Source organism: Dermacentor andersoni, chromosome 4 (genome assembly GCF_023375885.2).
Source record: "Dermacentor andersoni chromosome 4, qqDerAnde1_hic_scaffold, whole genome shotgun sequence".
In the NCBI taxonomy this organism is placed as follows: domain Eukaryota; kingdom Metazoa; phylum Arthropoda; class Arachnida; order Ixodida; family Ixodidae; genus Dermacentor; species Dermacentor andersoni.
This window is the reverse complement of record NC_092817.1, coordinates 99,853,730-99,873,687: the sequence shown is the minus strand read 5'-3', so window position 1 is coordinate 99,873,687 and position 19,958 is coordinate 99,853,730. Positions and strand designations below refer to the sequence as shown.

General features: G+C 47.7%; 1 long non-coding RNA gene across 1 annotated transcript in view; it reads right to left on the bottom strand.

Annotated features, from left to right (window-relative positions):
• LOC140217355 (uncharacterized) overlaps window positions 1–19,958 on the bottom strand; it is a 255,033-nt gene that overhangs the window by 97,929 nt on the left and 137,146 nt on the right. The gene's annotated exons all lie outside the window — the stretch shown is intronic.

The following is a 19,958-nucleotide window of genomic DNA, read 5'->3' as shown; positions in this document are numbered from 1 at the left end:
TGACCCTTAAATGTCGTAAGCGAAAGCAGCTTTAAAGGAGCAAAAGCAAAGACTACCCCGCGAACGAGCAGCCCCCTAAATTTAGAAATAAATAAATAAAAGTATTCAAGAAAGCTTAGAGGCGAAATAAAACCACATATAACGTCCTGATATATATTTTTTGAACGCGGACAGATTTTTAAACGAATCGCCTGTGACAGATGGCGTTGTTTTGTTCAGCCTTCTCAGTTGCATTTCTGGAAAAGCCAGAAATCTTCAGCATGAGAAATCGAAATGTTAAGGTGACTAGTTAAGCAGCTCACTAATTAACTTCTAATCATTCATCTTAGGGCACATAGTGTAACTGCTAAATTAAGCGCGAGTAGTAGTGATGTCAAGTTTGGCTACCACAAATCGTTAACCTAGCACCGCTTTTTAGATATACGGCCAGTGTGCTACGGAATAAGCTGGGGTTCCAACGAAAAGCTTCCCCAAAACGCGCACCGGCAGCTGGGGATAATCCTAACTGTGACACCAGTGCACCTCCGGCAGATTTTTGGGACGAATATTTCGAAATGGGCGCTAGTCAGGGTTTTTGTTAAGCCCACACGCCTTCCCTTATGCACGGCTGCAATTTTGCAATTGGAATGTGTGCCCCAATGTTAATTTTTAAGAACTGTGTGGTTGACAATGCGTGCAAGATTTGCGGAGATAAAAAATATTTTTTAACCACACAAAATATATTTTAGATGCGCCCAGTAACCCCAGCCATGTCTTCGGGTCACCTATATCGAGTTTGAGTGTAAAGTGCGGCGACGAAAATGGCATAGGATATACTTGGCACTGTTTCACCTTACGGCCTGCACAACTAGTGACACGCTACAGTAGGTTCCCTAGATCACACACACACTGAAATGTCCGCTATCAGAGAAGGAAAATACATTATAGGCCTTCACGCTTTAGGAATAATAATTCTGCGTCGCGAACATATTGTGATGAAACGGGCAGCATCAGCGATGCAATTCCGAAAGCTGCTAATGTACGAATGGGAAGCAAGCAACGTTGTAATGAGCAGGCTTCTAGAACAGGTTATTTCTGTTAACGACTGCACGAAACAATAACTTCTAGCTTTTGAAAATCACATAATTTTCATTTATCAAACCTACGTGGTCTCCTCAGTAAGGATGGTACGGAAGTGCTTTGACAGATATACAAAAAAGTAAATTAGTTAAGAGAAGATGGGGCGAAAATCAGTGACGTCGCATTGTATTCCGGTTTACACCTTTGCCCACGCGCGTTGTCACTTGTTGAGTCGTCGCTGCGCGGCAGCAACAGCCTGATCACAGGTATGCGAGGGAGAGAGGCTGACTGTGCTCGTCTAAAACCTTTACGTCTACCAAGAAAGTATCGCAACATTTGCGCACAGCTTCGCTGAAATTTAGTAAACAGCAATTACTTTCACCTACTACCGATAGAGAGGAAGTTGTTAATGATATTTTTTGTGCTTTCGCTCGCAACAGCATGTCTTCGGCGAAGGCTCTCTCCTTAATGAAGGCCAACTCTCAGAAGAAGGATTAGCCGCGCCTCGGCGTCGCCGGCCGTAGACACTCGCAGATTACTCAGCCGGGCATCCCGAATGAGGAATCGCTCCACGGCTGGCCAATTAGCCGAGACCACGGAGACACTGAGCTTACTAATGAACCCCGGCTGGACACAACGGGACGAAATCGCCGGGGGAGGGGGGGGGGGGGTGTTGGAGGCGGAAAGCGGGGCAACAAACGCTCGTGGGTTACGGTGGCCTGGCGGGCTGCTAATGAGTCGCTGTCCGCACCGAGAGAGCGCTGAAGGAAGAAGAGGAAGTCTTCTTCCGTTGACATGGCACTCGTGCGTTCACGCTCCAGCGGACAGCGGCTCTCTAGGGACAAAGAAAGGAGAGTCCCTAGGATTTGGGACACCAGTAGACCACGTCTCGTCAATCCTGGCTTTTTTTCTTCCTCCAAGACCAAAAAGGCAGAAACCCGGCACGAGGACCTCCGGTCCTCCGTCTCGCTTTCTTTGTTTGCCTTCAAGTATCGCTAGTGCGCCGGTAGTTGAACTTTCGATGTGTGATTACGTGCTCTATGAGGACGAAAGAAATGTCCCTGCCGGTACGTAGGCTGATGGCGCATTCTACAGTTCCTCGTCTCCCAAGCAACTTCTAAGTGTTACTGCTAAATAGAGGGCTTCACCGCATCCACATTCTTGCGTGTTTTATATTTGACGGCGGCAAACGCAGACCTCGCTACGTTATCTTCAAAAACTTATTTGTCCCAAACGACTTAGGTTAAGGAATATGCCCGCTTGTTGTATAGGTAACTTGTCTGGAACACCTATATACAAGAAAGATATTCTGCCATGGGGAAGCAGAGATTTCGAACGCACGACTAAAAGCGTCAGAAAAGTTTTGTTGGGCTCCTGTGTCTTCCACATGGCATCTCGTTGTGTAATGTTTGTGTAGATGCTCCTTTCTTCCCTCTAACTAGGTTTTAACTATGACCCATTTTACCTAGGAAAACCATCTTACGGAGTATAGCATAAAAAAATTATTCGATAGTGATTAAATTAATATACTGGCTTTCCACACTCATTTCTATTAACGAACTCACCCGACTATCAGTATCTTAAGTAAATAAAAGAAAGTCAATTTTTTTATGATATTTCGACTACTGGTTCGACAATTTGTGCTCTTGGTTCACTCAAGAAAATTCGCATTAGCTATTATGGTATGTGCAGTATAACGTTAATTGTCATAAACATTTATGCCTTCGCTCAAAACTCGCCATAGGTGGTTCCCTTGAAATACAGAATATTTTATATCACTTAGCGGGAACGTGCAAAGAAAGAAAACGTATGAAAGTTAAACGGATGACAAGAAGGAAGGAAGAATGATAGCCAGGTCCGACTGTAGTCCACCCTACACTGTGTGAAAAGATAACGGAGGTACACGCCAAACTCGACTACACACGGCTCCGTTGTAGGTTACATGACGACTGCGGACATTGCGACGACCATCATGATGTTGATAAGATGCCAGAGACGCTAAAACTTATGGAATCTGCAATCCTTTGTTAACTGAGGTCGCATAACAGGGCTACCTTAGTTAATAGAGACATTGAAAATAGCTGCTTAATGCTAATACGCCGTGATAAGTGTCTTCCTTGAAATACAAAACGATGTTGAAGGGTCTTGTCACTGGTGTGCCCATAATAAAATAAGGTCCCGCTAACGCCCGTCCATCTTCCGCGTCATATGTATAGACACCGCTATGAACGAATAACGGAATAAAGTTGTGATGACTGTTCCCACGTCGGAGTTTCCTTGTTTTGTTTCTACAAGTGCGAAGGAGAAATTAGGCTCTCGAATCCCTGAAGCCTATACGGCCAATCGCCATGTTGTTCTATTTTCTTTTTTCATAGGGTGTTCTCTTCAGAAGAGCCCCGGAGGAAGCACGAAAATCGGACTGGAAGCAATGCGTAACGAAGTTGCAATGAGAATTGCAAGCACCAGTGGCGATACACCTCCAAGACAATTATCGTCACGCCTCCTTCTCCTCCCCAGAAACACAAGAAGTTGCGGAGAGCGCAACAACGGCGCGACCCAATCAGCCGAAACAAAAACACCCAAACATCACGCCCATTGCCTCTCGCGCGATCCCCAAGAGACGGCGGCCGTGCCCAAAACGCACCGTAGAGGCACGAAACCAAACAAGGGCACGAGCTCCATCCGCCGCTGCCGCGTTCATCAGCAAAGCCGCGAAGCAATCGCGCGTGAGCGCGCGCTAAAGCGGCGGCTCCCTCATTTTCCTCTCCATTCTTCGGGAAAACAGAGGAAGGAGGCGCCGGCGAACTCGTCTCCCAACGCCCGCTTCCCGTATGGTCCACTCCCAGCCCTCCTCCTCCTCCAGCTCGGCTAAACGTCAAACACAATCAAGGGTCACGCGGGCGCGCAACAGCCCGACGAAGGCAGAGGTCGCTTGCGCGTGGGCATCATAAAACGGAAGAGCACGGAGAGAATGAAGCGAACAAACAAAACCAAAAGAGTAGAGCGCGTTTTACTACCCCACCAGTCTAACCTCCCCCTCCCCCGCCCCCCACCCTTCCATCTGGCGAACCGCCGGGCGTCCCAGGCGTCGGCTTCTTCCACGCAAGCTGTAGGCCATCGCAAACATCATCTAGCGCCCGCGCCGCTGCATCTGACGCGGGCGGCGGGAGACTTGATCCGTGTGCTCACAAAAGACCAATTAGCGCCGTCGCTCGTGCCTGTGTTTTCTCCTGACACACACTGCGAAGCACCCGGCACCCAGCGCGTGTCTTTCTTGCCGCCATCGGCGGTGTCGGCCGGCGCGCACAAAGTCTGCGGAACCGTGCCATACTGTAAGGTCGCTAGGGGCTTACGACGCCTTATGTTTTAGGTTCCCGAGGAATGAACTCTGGTTGTCGAATTAGTCCTGGAAAATTCCCACGAAAGTATCCTTTGTTTCGGCTAGAAAGCTTTAGCGCGTAGATATTTTCTGCGACCTTCCTGATAATAATTCCCGACCGTCAGCCACCGCGTCTGACCTCCCAGACTCCTCGAGAAGTTGGCTGAGTTTATGCCAATAAAAGAAGGAAGTAAGAAATTGATTCACTCGCAAGTATTTGGGCCCTTGCCATAGCGTTCTAATGCCAAACGCGTTCGCATTCGTGGAAAAATCACAAAACCAGAGATAGCTGAGCCGTACAACAAGTTATGACAGCATCGTGAATCGATCATAATCGATACACACATGCCACCGCATCAAGCCAAAGTTCATTCCACGCAATAAACGAAGCGCACGAAAAATAAATACAATGTAAAGATTATGCTGCTGTAGAAACAAAAAAGCTTCGTTGCACCGGGAATGGCTTTCAGGTGGTTGAGGAGGCCCTTATATACACGGGGAAAGAACCACGCACGTGCTACGTCTAGCTAAGGAACCCAGGAACGTTGTAATGAGAAAGATAGTGGACAAAGCGCGTGCAAGCAAGCAAGCAAGTACACGTCGAAAGCGGATGAACCCACCTGGCCGCCGGACAAGAGCAGAAACTGGCGACAATGGGGCACAAGCCAAGGGAAAAGCCGGAATAGAGGGGAAAGAAACCGGGCAGGAAGGGATGCCATGGAATGGGGGCCAGTGATTGTCGAGCATTGTCTAGCGCTAATGTGAAACGTTGTTTGTCGTCCTCGGGGCGAGTGTTTTTCCTTTGCTGCGTTGCGTCGTCTTGCAGGATAGAGACAGACGGTCGAGCGGCAGCAGCAGCAGCAGCTGCTCTTCCTTTTACCATCCACCACCCACGCCGTCCTCGACGGCGAAAAAGAGAGAGCTCATCGGCTCAAAGAGGAAGAGACTGGGAGCGCGTGCCTCATCAGTGCCACATTGTCTTGGCCGTCACAAAGGCAGGTGCATGCCCACCCGTCGGAGATCCCGTCTCGTCTCCCCTTTCCTCGGGAGGCGCCCACGTGGAGACAAGAGCAGCGACAGGCGCAACGACGATGGGGAGCCTTCCTTTATCTTGTGCTATATGTCTATCTTCTTTTCTTTCGTTCTGTCCTTCATTCTCACTGTTTCACAGCTTCATTTGCTTCGTCCATTCTTGCAGTTGCGTGCTTTTCCTGGCTGCTCTGCAAAGCGAGATTCGTTAACGCCGCTTTCACAGAAATGGAACTCCCAATGTCATGACAGTCCAGTCGTGACAATTGTCGCAGTACAGGCTCCAGCAGGCGACGCCTTCAACTAGTAAATAACCATTCGCTAGGACTCTTCTTATGGAAGCAGTTGCTCGGTGACTGTGAAAAAGTGTCGCTGTTCGCTTAACTTATAAATAGTTTCCCAAACCAGACTTTTCCAATGGCCGCGATCTCAGTACCGCTTTGTTTTCTTCAGCAAGGCTCATGCATTCGCCGAGGTCCTTTAGTGAGCAAAGTCAAATAAGCAGTCTTCATTACCTGCTTAGTGCAACTTTCCAATTCAGTTCAGTTGAAGTTCCAATTCACAACAGTATACATGCCTAACCTAACTTGTCATCAGACAATTGCGGAGTATCGTGTGTTTATCTTTATGTTCGATAGACTGTGTAACAGCCCCCCCCCCCCCCCCCCCACTCCTGTCTTATGCCGTTCATCCGTATCTTCTTTACTATTATTTATTTTCTTTCCCATTTCAAAACCCTTTTCCCCTTTCGTGGCACCAGCTAGCCAACCTCAGACATCCTCTACCTAACCTGCCTGGCTTTCCTTTGCCTTTATATATCTCCTAAACCACAGTTGGCGTTCTGGGGGGCGACGTCAGGCTGTGTTGCCTCTCAGTTATCTCCATCTTTCCTTCTATCCGATGCACCAGTCTGGTTCTTACCGAACGTTGCTTATCTCCCGCACTGACAAATAGCATGATCATCCCGCGTCATTCTTTGAAGACTGGTACTCGTAAGACGCATTAGGCGGTAACCTACCTGCTCCCGACGAATGCCTCCGGTCTAGTCCTCGGAAGGCGCAATGGCTACCTATCACGCTGTCACTTAACGCCGCCAGATCAGTGTCTGAGACAGTGTCTCCTTCAGATTGGAGCTTTCATAAGCGGCCGACGGGCATTACTTACACCTGCATCGCGCTTCTAATGCCCGGAATGTGCATCATCACAGAGACAGCACGCGACGGGATTGGATGGCGTGCGTGCGAGCAAAGGCGTCCTGCGTGGTGCTCCAACGTCTATGATGGGATAATGTTGTGCCGACGGTGCACGCCTGCTGGTGGCGTGCGCTGTGTATAAGGTTCGGCATTTATATCCGCTGACGTAGTAAACAGCGCTGTTTATGTACGTCCGTTAATTCGAAGCACTGATCGTGCTTAGACACAACATTAAAGACGGTCGCATTTCAAGAGCGCTGACGAGCCACGTTCGGACAAACGAATGCTCGATATATTTCCGGGCGTATACACTGTTTGTTGCAGACTTATGCGTGGCACAACCAACACGCGAAAAGTTGGGACCAAATTTACAACTTCTTTTGTCCGGTATAACAATTTCTAATTGAACAGCTGCATCCGCAATCGTGCTAGGTCTCTCGCACGATTGTAAAGTACAGTGCTCTTACGCATGGTCTATGCTTATACGAAATAATTCGTGAGTACGGGCCCTTCGCTTCTACATGTAGTGGCTGCCGTTAGTGGAACAAAGCCTGTCCCAGGCCTTATCTTACAGCACCAGCACCGATATAAATAAAAAGGTGTTACTGCGACTGAAGGAAGACTAGAACTGTGGATACTTTGGGGACATACTTTCTGGTAATGTCGCCGGTTTGCATCAGGTCGTCCCATTTTACCAAACAGCTATTTGCATTTTAATGGTCATCCTGCTGAAATATCTTCAAAAGTAAGAGAGCACTCAATTCGCTCTGTAAGTTTGCAAGTGTATATGTTTTATAAGCGCACCGCCAATTCATTTCAGGGCATAAATGTCTTTCTTCTCATCGTTGTAGAAAAGCAACCGTAGTGCTTCTCCCCCCCCCCCCCCCCCCCCTCCCCAAATGAGGATAACATAAATGCGGTTTCGTCGTATTTCGGGGACGTTACCGCACTCATCGACTGTCATTGAATCTCATGATACCGGTTGCATCTGCTATCGTGGTAATGCACCAACTGTATCCCAAGTATATATACATCGCGGTACGTTAACGCAGAAATTTCAAAGCCGTAGCCATCCGCCGGCTAGACTCCATGACTCACGAATTCGCCAGCCGTACCTAACTTTTACGAGGTTCGTTTCGTTTCATTAAAATCGAGCAACAGCAATGTCGCACCTTCTTCAAGGTAAGAAAAGCCACGCAGGATACATTTACTCACATGCACGTATGCACGCACGCACACGTCACAATGAAAAAAAAAAAGGACAGTATCAGGCTGCAGTGGGAAACTGTAACAACCACTCGAAATCCACACATTATAGGCCTCGAAGTACGATTAATTTCAAGCGGCTGCTTCTCGCGCGCAGTGTATACGACAAGAATCCGCGTGCCAGCTTGGATTCACAACGCCTGAACAAGAGCTAGAAAACGCTATGCGGGCATTAACAGATCGTAAGAATGGCTTTTCCCGTTCCGAGCTGAAAAAAAGAAAGGCTCAACGCGGTCTGACATGACGTATTAGACAATCTCACTTTCGGGAAGAGAGCAAATGAGCCGCAACCGGTGGGCCGAATCCCTACTTCGCACGGGATGTCTCGCTCCACTACGCGGTGCCGAGTAGGAAACGGGAAAAGAGGCATGCGCAGAGCGTAAATTTGCCTATTCATGTTTCTTTCGCGCTGTCTTCCGGGCAAAATAGAAACTGACGTCCTCAGATAGATCATAATTTTTGTTCCCCCGCGCGTACAAAAGCCACGAACTTTGTGGAATTTTAAGGACTTCCCAGGTTCCACAGCTGCTTGTGCGACACCGATGAAGGCTACATGCCTGCGAACGGTAACATTCTTTTCGGTTTTTTAGCGAAGCTCAGCTACACGCCCACCTACCTTCGGAAAAACAAAGAAATTAAGACGAAGAAAACTTGAATTCATGAATGTCAGCGCGGTCATCTTCGATGACAGAACTGCTGCCCAGTTTTATCCTTTCCAATCTCAAGCGACAACTCAGCGATCACAGGCATGTGAAGAAAAATCAAATGCAAACAGCAAAAACGTGGCAGAATTCATTTTAATAAAGGTTAGGCGGCACTGTAATCCTGTTTCTCTGCAACTCCCTGCTTACGTTACGATAAGGAAGCTGAGACTTCTGCCGTCATAACTACACAGCTCCTAATGACGGGCGACCATTTCCTTTTCTTCTCGTATTTGGCATAATTGAAATGCCTGGCAGCTTCGCCGTAAGGCTCAAAGGATCCTCCTGCATCAATAGTGAAACAATCCCTTTATAAGCGCCTGAAACACCTCAAAATACGCGTTTTGTGTGCTGAGAATAAGTGCAGTTGAAGTTAGCTATGTGTTGTCGCTGTTTAAAGAAGTTGACGTTTTATAAGCGACCAGCTAGCTCATGGAGTAGCGTCGCCTTTCTTATAGTCACGTAGAATAAACGAAAATAAGAGGGAGTAAAAGCGAGAGCTTTCCTCTTAGGAAAACACAAAACAGACAATATATATTTTCCAGCGCACCCAGCTAGAGAATTTCTTTTCATCGTGGAAGAAAGGAAAAGTTTAGGTACAACTGGAGAGAAACAAATTTAAATCTTGTTAGTAAATGCACAGGGGAGCTGAAAGGCCAACAGCGGCTAAAGATCGGAACAACTAAGACAGATAGCGTCGAAGGCTGCACGGAGCGAGATCAAAAGGTAACCACGGAGCAAGACGCAAAAACGAAGCAAGAATAAAAGAATGTAATGGGGAGAGGCAAACCGAAAAGGGTTGAGGAGCGTAGCACAGGCACACACGCTAGGAGACCATTTGCCGACTACTCTCCTTTTCACGAGAAACATCCGGGCTCCCTTCGTCCATGGCCACAAAGCACACGGAGCATCATACACAAAAGGAAAACAAGGAAACCGCGGTTGGCTCAACAACACGGTTCAACTAATGTAGCCCTTATATGAATTCAACATGCTTACATACCGGCGCACCACGCAGAGGCAAGCTTTAAAAGCCACTGCGGGGGCAAGAACAAACGCATTCACCGCTTCGGCCTTTCTCCAACCTCTTCTTACTTTCTCTCTCTCTCTCTGTCTCTCTCTGAAGAACACGCCAACAAGGAATCCCTTTCTTCCCCGCGAAAAGAAGCAGGCAGCGCGGCAGTATATGCAAATGGGCGCGTGCACCACTGATACAGATACAGAAATCCTTGAATCATGAGGCAAGTCGTTGAGCACGTAGCCCCACGAAAAAGGTACCTCGTCGCACCACGAGAAACAGCGCAACGCGACGGTCGTGAAAGTACAGAGCCAGGGAAGAAAGGATTGAGCGGGTTTGAAGACGACTTTTTCCGTGTCCCGAATGGAGAGGGAAGAAATGTTGTCGAAAAAAGAAACAAAAAAAAGAAACTAAACAAAACGAGATCGCAAAGTGTGCATCGAGGAGAACTTTCTCTCCTGTGCCCAATACTTCCTGGCTTGAAGCACTACGCATGCTCTGCTGCCACCATCTTCATTACTCGTTTTTGTCCCGTTATCTCGGGCCTGTAGATCAGAGTTGCACGACGAAATGCAAAGCGTAAGTCGGCAGGTAGGCTCATTCAACGAAACTCTTTCCTCGCCACCACAGATGCGGGTAAGGAATACACTCAGAAGGTTGTTCCGCGCAAGAAGAAGTCTGCAGAAAGAAAGAAAGAAAGAAAGAAAGAAAGAAAGAAAGAAAGAAAGAAAGAAAGAAAGAAAGAAAGAAAGAAAGGGAACTTGATCGCCCCACAACGTTAAAGTCTGCGTGGAGCCTGTGAACAAAAAAAGACGCACCGAAATCAAACAAGGACGTCGGCACGAAAGGAAAATAATTGGATTGGGAAAGAAGTACGAACATAAACTGCGCGTGCTATGAAAGAAAAGGAAGAGCTCAGCCACGTGCACGAATGCAGGACTGCAGAAAGAAGGGGAAAAAAAAAGGGGGGGGGGGGGGGCGTTCACGTCAAGTATGCGAAGTAACATCTTCTCCGCGAACGACAAAAGGTGCACTATAAACAGGAGGACGAGAGACTGACAAAAAAAAGCCAGAAGTATTTTGAAAGGAAGGAAAACAAAACACACACAATCAAACAAAGATGAGAGAACAGCGAACGCGAGAAGGCGCTGCGTGGGGCGGCTGGCATACGCAGCCAAGCCGTACAGAATGACAGCGCCAGTCGAAGCACACATATCATCAAAACAATTTCACCGAGAAGCATAAATCACAACACACCAATTCCATTTCGGCGCATATATGGCAGCGACGACGATGCAGGTATGTGGCTCCGCGATCTTCTTCTCCCATTTGCAATATATTTTTTTTTTCCTTTCGCTGGGCTCGTTCCTTTCGGGTCTTTATACAGACAGAGACATTCAGTGCGTCCTAAGCCAACCTTGTTCTTTCGGTGTACTGCAGAGTGCGCGATGCTCGAAGTTGAGGAAGGGGAAAGAAGCTACAGGTTTTTATGCGTCTGCGTGACATTCTTTTCTTGTATTTTTCGTATACGCGTCTTGTCTAGGAATAAAGTCTGCGTCGTTACTTCTAAAGGTGAACTGTCTGCGTAAGGTGAAAGAAAAAAAAAAGAGCAAGGAACTATCGGTAAAACAAAAGAACGTCGTCGGTGTCGCTGCAAAGACAAAAGCTATGTATCGAAAACGAAAGAGGTGAGGTGGGCCGTGGACTAGGAATCGAGGTGCATTCAAATAAAATAATAATAATAAATAAATAGGGATAATAAAAACGTCTCTCTAGAGGAGTGTTCTCGTGTAAAAGACGCGAAAAGGAGTTGCGCAGCCAAATGGAACCCTACGAGTCGGGAAGCTACGTGGGGTCGTGAAAAGTAAAGAACAAATAGAAGCGACAGACTTGGAATGAAAGGGGACGCAAGGCTTAGAGAATGTAGAACACGGGAAACGGAGAGCGGCATAAAAAGGGTGAGAAACTTCGTGGGAGAACAAAACAAACAAACAAACAAAACGAAACAACGGGCAAGGGAGACAGAGAGGTCTTCCATCACCATTTCTTGCCCGTCCACAGCTCGTTTCGATGCATCTCCGCCTCGCTGAAACCGTATCGCGGAAAACGATGCGGCCACATTTCGCGCGAGGAAATAACTCGTTCGAGCCCGTCGTCAACTCTTTCTCGTCCCACAACGGGCGCCACGCAAACATGCCTAGCGTAGCCCCCTCGTCGCATTATCTGAGTGAAGTCTTGAGCTTGTTTGCTTGCGCCTCTGTTGCCTCACAACCAGCGCGGCGAGGAGGATCCGGCGTGCGGGTTCAATCTCGTCACGTCATTGTCAGAAAAATAAAGAAAAGAAAGAAAGAAAGAAAGAAAGAAAGAGAGAGAGAAAAAGGAAAATAAAGAAAAAATAGCAACAACAACCGAAGTGACTAACGGCAAAGGGAGTGGAGGGCAAGCGAGACGCACCCCGATAGATCCACGAACGTGATGCCGTTGTTTCGAGAGAACGTGATCCCGAGAAGGGCGGCTGAGCGGCGCGCGAGGTGTGGTTATGCGTAAGCCCGAACAAAATCGGCGGATCTTTCTGACGCGGCCTCGAGATCGTAAAAGGCATAAAGCATGACGAATGTGCGCGCGAAAATTCATGGCGGCGCGGTACATAACGAATAAATTGTGTGATGGAAAAAGCGCGAGAGAAAGGTGACCCCGCGTTCGTTCTCAGAAATAACGTCGAATAGCGTACGAGGAAGGGGATTTATTTCTACCGTATGTGGCGAATCTGGCTCGGTGCAACGACACCGACAATGACAAGACGATACGTATTCTTTAACGCTTCACAGACAGAGAGCGTAAGAAACTACGAATAACGACGCTCTTGGCATATATATATATATATATATATATATATATATATATATATATATATATATATATATATATATATATATATATATATATATATATATATATAAACGAGAAGAAAGGGGGTTAACCGAGGGGCCCGATTTTTATGAGTCATATCATGAGAAGCCAACATATATATATATATATATATATATTCTGGTCTTGTGCACACAAGGGAACGCGGTGCGCGAGTTTAAGCTTAATATTGGTAAACACAATATGAGTAAAGGAATTACTTCTGGAACTTTCTTTTATAACACTTCCTCATATAAGAACCGGTGGAAGGAAAGTCAATATTTCTGAAAAGAAAAAAAAAAAGAAAGACAATCTGCTGAGAAAAAGATACGAACATTCTTAAAGGCGACGAAACTCCGAAACGTCTCTTTCTTGGGCCAAGGTAGGAGCGCAGACGAAATAGGCTAGTCGACATTAAAGCGAGCAACCGCAGAGCCACAAAGCAGTCGCAGGAGAGTCACGCATTGACTCCAGAGTTATTCGAGCTTAGTAGTTATATACGGGCACGGAAAGTTTCGAGATCCATTTCGGGACGGCTGTAACAACCCGGGAATGGTTTATGAGCTCCCTCTCCGGGAGACGGCCATAATCGTTCCGGCCTCACTCGGCGGGGGAAAGAACCCAGGCAAATTAAAAACAACGCGGTCGTTCTCAGCCCGAGCCCGAAGAACAGCGTACGGATGGCTGTGCCCGCAAGACGGCCAGCGGCTGAAATGGGACGCGGGTGGTATAGCTTGCAGTGCGACCCCGCCCCCTTTATACTCGCACATCCCCCCCCCCCCCCGCTCTCTCTCTGATGCTACCGTGAGGCCCCAAGCGGTGAGGCAAGGCATGAATCTCTGAGACTGAAGACAAACGGAATACGCTGTATGGAGTAGCAGAAAGGTTTCCGAGCAGCGAAGTAGAGGAAGTTACGCTAGTGAGAGTACCAGGACTTCGTGCGGTAATGGAAGTGCGTTTCGTTCGTGGCACTGCGTTCTTGCTAAAGTCAACTCCGATATTTCCTTTTTTTCTTACCTCGTCATTCTGCAGGCGTAAGTGTGCCTTTGTGACTCACGTTCGTGTACGGGGTGGTGGCTGAGGTATATTTTGCAGATCGATCCGCTGTTCAAAAAGTGTTACTTCCATACTGGTGTACGTAGCGGATCTTGCGCATAAATGGAATGAGGAAGCTGCAAGGATAAGAAGCACTTGAACTTCTCGTGACACGTTATATTTCCAGCAGAAAATAGGTGAAAGTCGGAGTGCAAACTGGCATGCGTGCGGACTCAATAGAACAGCTCTCACATTTATGATACGTGAGCTTGTATTGCGTTTTTTTTTACAGCGGAGCTGTTTATGTGGGCCCTGTCCTGTCGTTGTCGGACTTCGCTAAAAAGGTGCTGCGTGATCTAACGGGAGAGGAAAAGAAGAGCTCATAAGGGGGAACAAAGTTTCAGTGACCCCTTTCTCGCGGTGAGAATGCTGTCTTATACGCGAATCTTGTACTGTTGTCATACGGCGCATTTTCGGAGATCGAGCCAGATCGCCATCGAATTTATCGACGACTGATTTCACCCCGCCGGGAAAGAAACAAATGTTATGCTGGCGGCTTGCGGCCAGCGAACAGTGCCCGGCGATTGAAACTCGATACTAGAAGCGCGTGGCTGCCGGCACTTCTTGCTGGCACAAGAAGCACAAGCAGCCACGTCATCGTCAGATCAATCCAACCAATCGTCAAAACGAATGCAGCGCCCGCATCTCCAGTGGTGCGCCTTGGGACGAATGTACGCAGCTTTGGATTAGTGGTTCCTCACATTCCATCCCAGCTACAACTATGGGAAAACCACGAGTAGTGCGTACTCCTGCAGAAGAAGCTGCCTACCGCGAGCGTCATCGAGAGTTGGCTCGTGAACGGGCTCGCGGTCGCAGGGCCGACACCAAGCTGCGCGCCCGAGAAGCCGAGTTTAAACGGCATCGCCGGGAGGCAGATCCCGAAATGCGCGACAGAGAAGCCGAACCTCAACGGCAGCTCCGAGAGGCCGCGACCCCACGGCAAAGCACAGAAAGAAACCTCACGCGTAAAAAAAAAAAAGAAAAAGAAAAAAGAACTGGGAGAAATGCAAAAAAAAAGCACGCCTAAAGTATGCTCTCCTTGCGAAGTACGAAAAGGCGAAAATGAGGTGGAAGAATGGTGAAACAGAAGATTTACAATGTAGACTGCTTGCGAAGTTTGACTTGCATGGCGTAACACTCGGTGTAACTAACACAGCTTCGCTGTTCGACCATCTTCACGCACTGGAAGGAGCGATGATTTTTTTGTCCGTTCACTTCTTATCCTCAATTTTGCATTTAGGCTCGTGGTTCTCTCATGCAAGGCGCATCCCGAGGTATAATTTATCCGTAAATGTCACTTGTGCAATTGACCATTTCACGCGGTATTGCAGCAAACTGCAGTGGACATGCTAATGATTTTCTCGCCATGTTCACCACTCTTGCGGTGCAATAGACTAACGCAACGATACAATTATTACAAAGGCGAAAGATAACATTAGAGGTTTAAATCAGTTAGCGCCACAATAATATTTCTGCTCAGCAAGCCGACATGCCATTTTTACCGCATTGGCTTTTTCTCGTGCTTTTGTGCAGCAGGAAAAGGGAAGACTTATTCATTTAAAAGGTCCTGCACTTTTTTTTTGGTTTAAGAGTTGTCACGTTTCACTCACCCTGAGAATTAAAAAAAATATCAGGAAAAACGAGCATATCGCTTACCTTCACGAGCGAGCTAACGCCTAGAAAATAATAACAAACAACAACAAGCACATACAAACATGTCACACCAATAACATGAACGCTAGTGCAAATATTCTATAGCGACACCAGATCACTTCCTCGTCTTCCTTAAGGCTTACGTGCAAAGCGATTTTTTGCTGAAGCACCTTATAAAGAATAATGTACTTTGCTTTAGTTTCTTGCCGCCCTGCTCGGCAGTGTGATTTTGATTGGAAGAAGGAAGAAGGTTGGCGATTGCGCATTTCTTTTACATAGGCGACTATATATGCTTACGAGCGCTCTGCGGTCTTCTAACTTTGATCTGGCTTGTCCAAGGATTGCCCTACTAGTTTACAGTGGCCGAGCTCGATGACGTTTAATAAAAGTATTTAAAATACGTCAGTGCTCACAGCTGACGGTGTGCGGACATATATCTGAAAAAGTTTTAGGAACTATCCGCGGGAAAATATTTTTGAAAAAGCATGCGGAGAAAGACACGCTCGCGGAAGAGCTTCGACAAAACCAGCAACGATCTCAACGATGAAGAAAAAAAATAAAACTGCTCTGAAACCTTCAGGCGCTTGGATCTCGTGTGACACAGCAGTATTATTAAAAAAGATTGCTGCATTCATCGCCTTGAAAGCGCGAATTATTTCAGTACAAACAGTTCAAGGACGGGCACATAAGCAGAATAACACGAAACTGCGCAATTCATATTCCAATGTCCGAGCGAGCAAACGCGTTGTAGAAGTGCACAAGCAAACAAGTGGACGCAAGTCCGCTTAAACGCGACTGCCAGCGCCATCTGGCACACTGGCTCGAAGCGAAGGGGGGGGGGGGGGGGGCGCAAGCAAAGCAAAGCAAGGTGAGATGTAGAAGGGAGTAAATATAATAACGTCCAGCCGAAGGCAGCGCGGGTGGGCGCGCAGGGGGTCGAAGCCGATCATTCTCTAATCCAGAGAGGCCACAATGGAGCGTCCGAGCAGGCAGCTCCAATCTCTCGGACACAGGAGCGGCGGGCACCACGCGGATTGGAAACGCTGCCCGGTCCGGCACCGGCCGCACACGCCGGCTGCACAGCCGTACGGCGCAAATCCGTGGCCCGTGCGCCGAAATGCGGATTAGGAACGAGATGGTCACGCTATGGCGGCTCAGGGGCAGCGAGAGAAAAGAATAAGAGGTCCTGCGCCACAGCGCAGAGGGGGACAGCAGTGTCGGATTAAGACGCTGGATATCGCCGCGAACTGGGCCCGCTGATAGAGAAGAGAAGCTCTGGCGCCCTACCGCTTCTTGTCTTCCTTCTTCCTCGTCCTTCTCCTCTCTCTTCACGCCATTGCATCATCGCGCACCTCACCTCCCGAGCAAGGTGCGCGCGAATAGAGGGCGAGGGGGTCGGCGTCGTTGTTCCGTAAGAGCAGCTACGCTTTCCTCACGCTATACCACCTTACGGTTGACGCGTTCCGCCGCGCCCCTATAATCGAACTGACCCACGGTCCGCCATCGTCGCTCCCCCCCTCCCCCTCCCCCCTGCGCTTCCGACAGAGGTCGCACTCGGGAGTGACGAGGAGGCTCATATCGCGTGGAGTGTACAAAACTTGAAACTCGAATTCAATCTGGTGCGCGAATTTGAGCCGGCGCGTGAACGGGCCGTCGCTATTTTGTGTGACTTTCCTTTTAGATTGCGCCGTCTATTCTATGAGCCAGCAGTTCATTCCCTGTTCTGAAGGAGTGGCGGATTATATGCTAGAAAGAAAGAACAACCGCGTTGAGCGGAGTTATTTTTATGAAGCACTCAGTGCAAAGGAATACCGTGCAGCTTAGCTCGAGTTGCAGTTTATGACACCTAATATGGTGCATCGCTCTGTAATATATCCCACTTCTACGCTCTATTCAACTGACCGTGAAGTACTCGTCCGGCGAATGTCATATAGGGCACAAAACGGAAGTAACATGTCAGCAACTCGTCGTTGCGATGCAACCGCCATGAGAACACCAATAGCGCTAGAAAGGCAGCGCAAAGTACAGAAATCACAACACACGTCTGTCGCTGTCTATTTAGCGCTATTAGGGTTCCCAGTATGGCAGATAAACTAGCCCGAAGGAATTCTTTGTCATGGGAAACACTGCACCTAAGCTGGTACAGTGATGACACCAGAAACATTTCAGACATAAAAGATTAACATTATACATTTGTGCCAGCTCCTTTATTAATAATATAGCCGTATAGTTGACCATATGAGCAACGCCTTGTAATATACAGAGGTATGTTTACGCTGCAAACGCTGTAGCGTTAAGTTCAATGGAGTCACATCCCGTAACCAAAATGCTGCGCAGTCTCTTACCAGCTAACTTGATAAAGTTCAGCTTTTCTTGGGACGGCGTTTTCTTTGTGCCCAGAAATTCAACACATACATATGATCTACGTAGTGCAGTCATCAGACTTATGCCGAAAGTGCGAACGCCCGCTCACGTAGCAGACAGCGCAGCGGAGTGTTGGCCGCCGGGTCCAAGACCGCAGTCTGGCTCCAAAGCATACGCAACCACTGCCGCTGAAATGCGGCACCTGGCGCAATAAATCATTACATTTGCTGATGCCGCATACATGTCCGTGGTGTTAATTCGGGCGCAGTGGCCAACACTCCGGAGCGCTGTCAGTTACGTGGCTAAGGTTCTCGCGCGTTCAGGTTAAGTCTGACGGCAGCAGTACATTTCGTCGCCACAACGCTGGTACTCTATCGTAAGTGGGTGCGAGATCCCAGGCTCACTTTGCAAAAACTTAACAGATACCAAAAGATAAGACTCTAAGAAATATGCTATTAGACTGTCCTAAACGTGCCGTACTTGCAAAGGCACCCTCCTAACTAAAATTACCTGATTTTCGTGAGGGCGTACATGAACAATTCAAGTACGCTTATGCTGGGAACTGCGTGGAGGCATCTCCATTTCTCTAATTCGGACGAGCTTGTCGGCTGTACTTCTACAAATCAAAACTTAGACAAGAGCCACTTTGTCTCTCCAGTGAGAAAAATATTCGGTGAATTAGAGCAATAACGTCGGTAGAAAAAAACAACAGTCCTTTGATTTCACTTTGTGGCAATGTTTGGTGATTCAAGCTGCATAACGCCCGGTGCTATGCCAAGAGAAATACAAAGAAACTTAGTGCATCTAGATTCAGCATAATACCCATGAATTCTCTGCGGTGACTCGATATCTATATTTACAACTGGTGAACTTCATCGAACTTATCAAAATGTTGCGTTCTGAAAATGACTGAAAATCTCTTTTTTTTTTTTTTTTTTGTAAAGCTGGCTATGCGGAGTACTTTGTTGCGTGCGGCAAAGCACGCCTTTAAATAAAATGAATGGAAACGGCTTTGCGCGATTTTGAGAGAGCGATACTACTAAGAAATGAAGCAACTATGTCTGGACCGAACCAAAGAGTAAAGAATACCAAAAAACCTTGGCAATAAGGCCTTCCAGTTAGTGGCGAGGAGTTAGTGATTTGTGTGTGGGTTTGTGCTACGCATTGTCGCCAGGGCTCAGAGCGGAGACATGATAGTAGCCTTGACTCCATAATATTAAGCATATCTTCATTACGATATAAAATAATATGCTTTGGTCATAACATGAACCCACAAACAAGTTACTTCGTTCGTGCCTTAATTGCCACAAATGCAACAAACATTCTTTAAACATACTTTATCATTTAAAGAAAGCTTCCAAAAGTTTGTTTCAGATTGAATTACCTTGCACAATTTCGAACAGTCACTAGCCATACAACTATTTCTCGTTGTTCCACCTGAGAATTATGCGTCTTATCATATCACATTCTTAACAGGCGCTGCCGAGCATTAGCCAAACGCCATATGGTGTCCTTGCAAAAGGTCAGCTTAACAGTTTGTGCACTTAATGTGGCCACGAAAGTGCTCGCGACCACGCTTGAATAACTGGACGATCGCGCCTTGACAGAGGGAAACGTTCTAGGACACTGGTCCGCATGGGTTTTGGCACTCAAGGCCTTAAGTACTCTGCTCAAGTTCTTGAAGGCTTGTCAACTGTGCGACCGACGTTGAAATTTGTAGTGCGTAGCACCGTGTCATTGGGTTACTTTTCTCTCTTCATTTTTTTATATGATTCTTCTACCACATTTTATTCCCATGTCCCTCTCCCCAGCACAGGGTAGCCAGCCGGTGCTTACACTAGCTAACCTCCCTGTCTTTCCTTCGCTTTCTTTCTCTCTCTACTCATTCATAGTTAAACCGAACCTGTTTACGTCTATAACGTACACGGTAAGATAACCAAATGCGCAGTAAGAAAAAAATATGGTTGATCCCTCTTTCACACGAATCGGTAGAACACGAAAGTGAAACGTGCCTTCACAGACGATGTTTATTGCACGCGCCGGAGCTCTACGCAAGTCCGCCATATACCAAAGGCGTTCACGAACCGTACAAGCGGAACCGAACGGGTTGACAGTAAATCGTTTCCTGAAGTCACGGCAGCGAAAGGCGCCCGATTTGCGGGTCGGCGACGGTGTTCCAGGTTTGCTTGACGAGCAGCGTCCTGCTGGCGAGTCGCTTCGGCGAAGGTACGAGCATTTTGGTCCGGCTCCGTAGTGTCTTGGGCAGCCAGTTGAGTTGCGACGCGCTCAGCTTC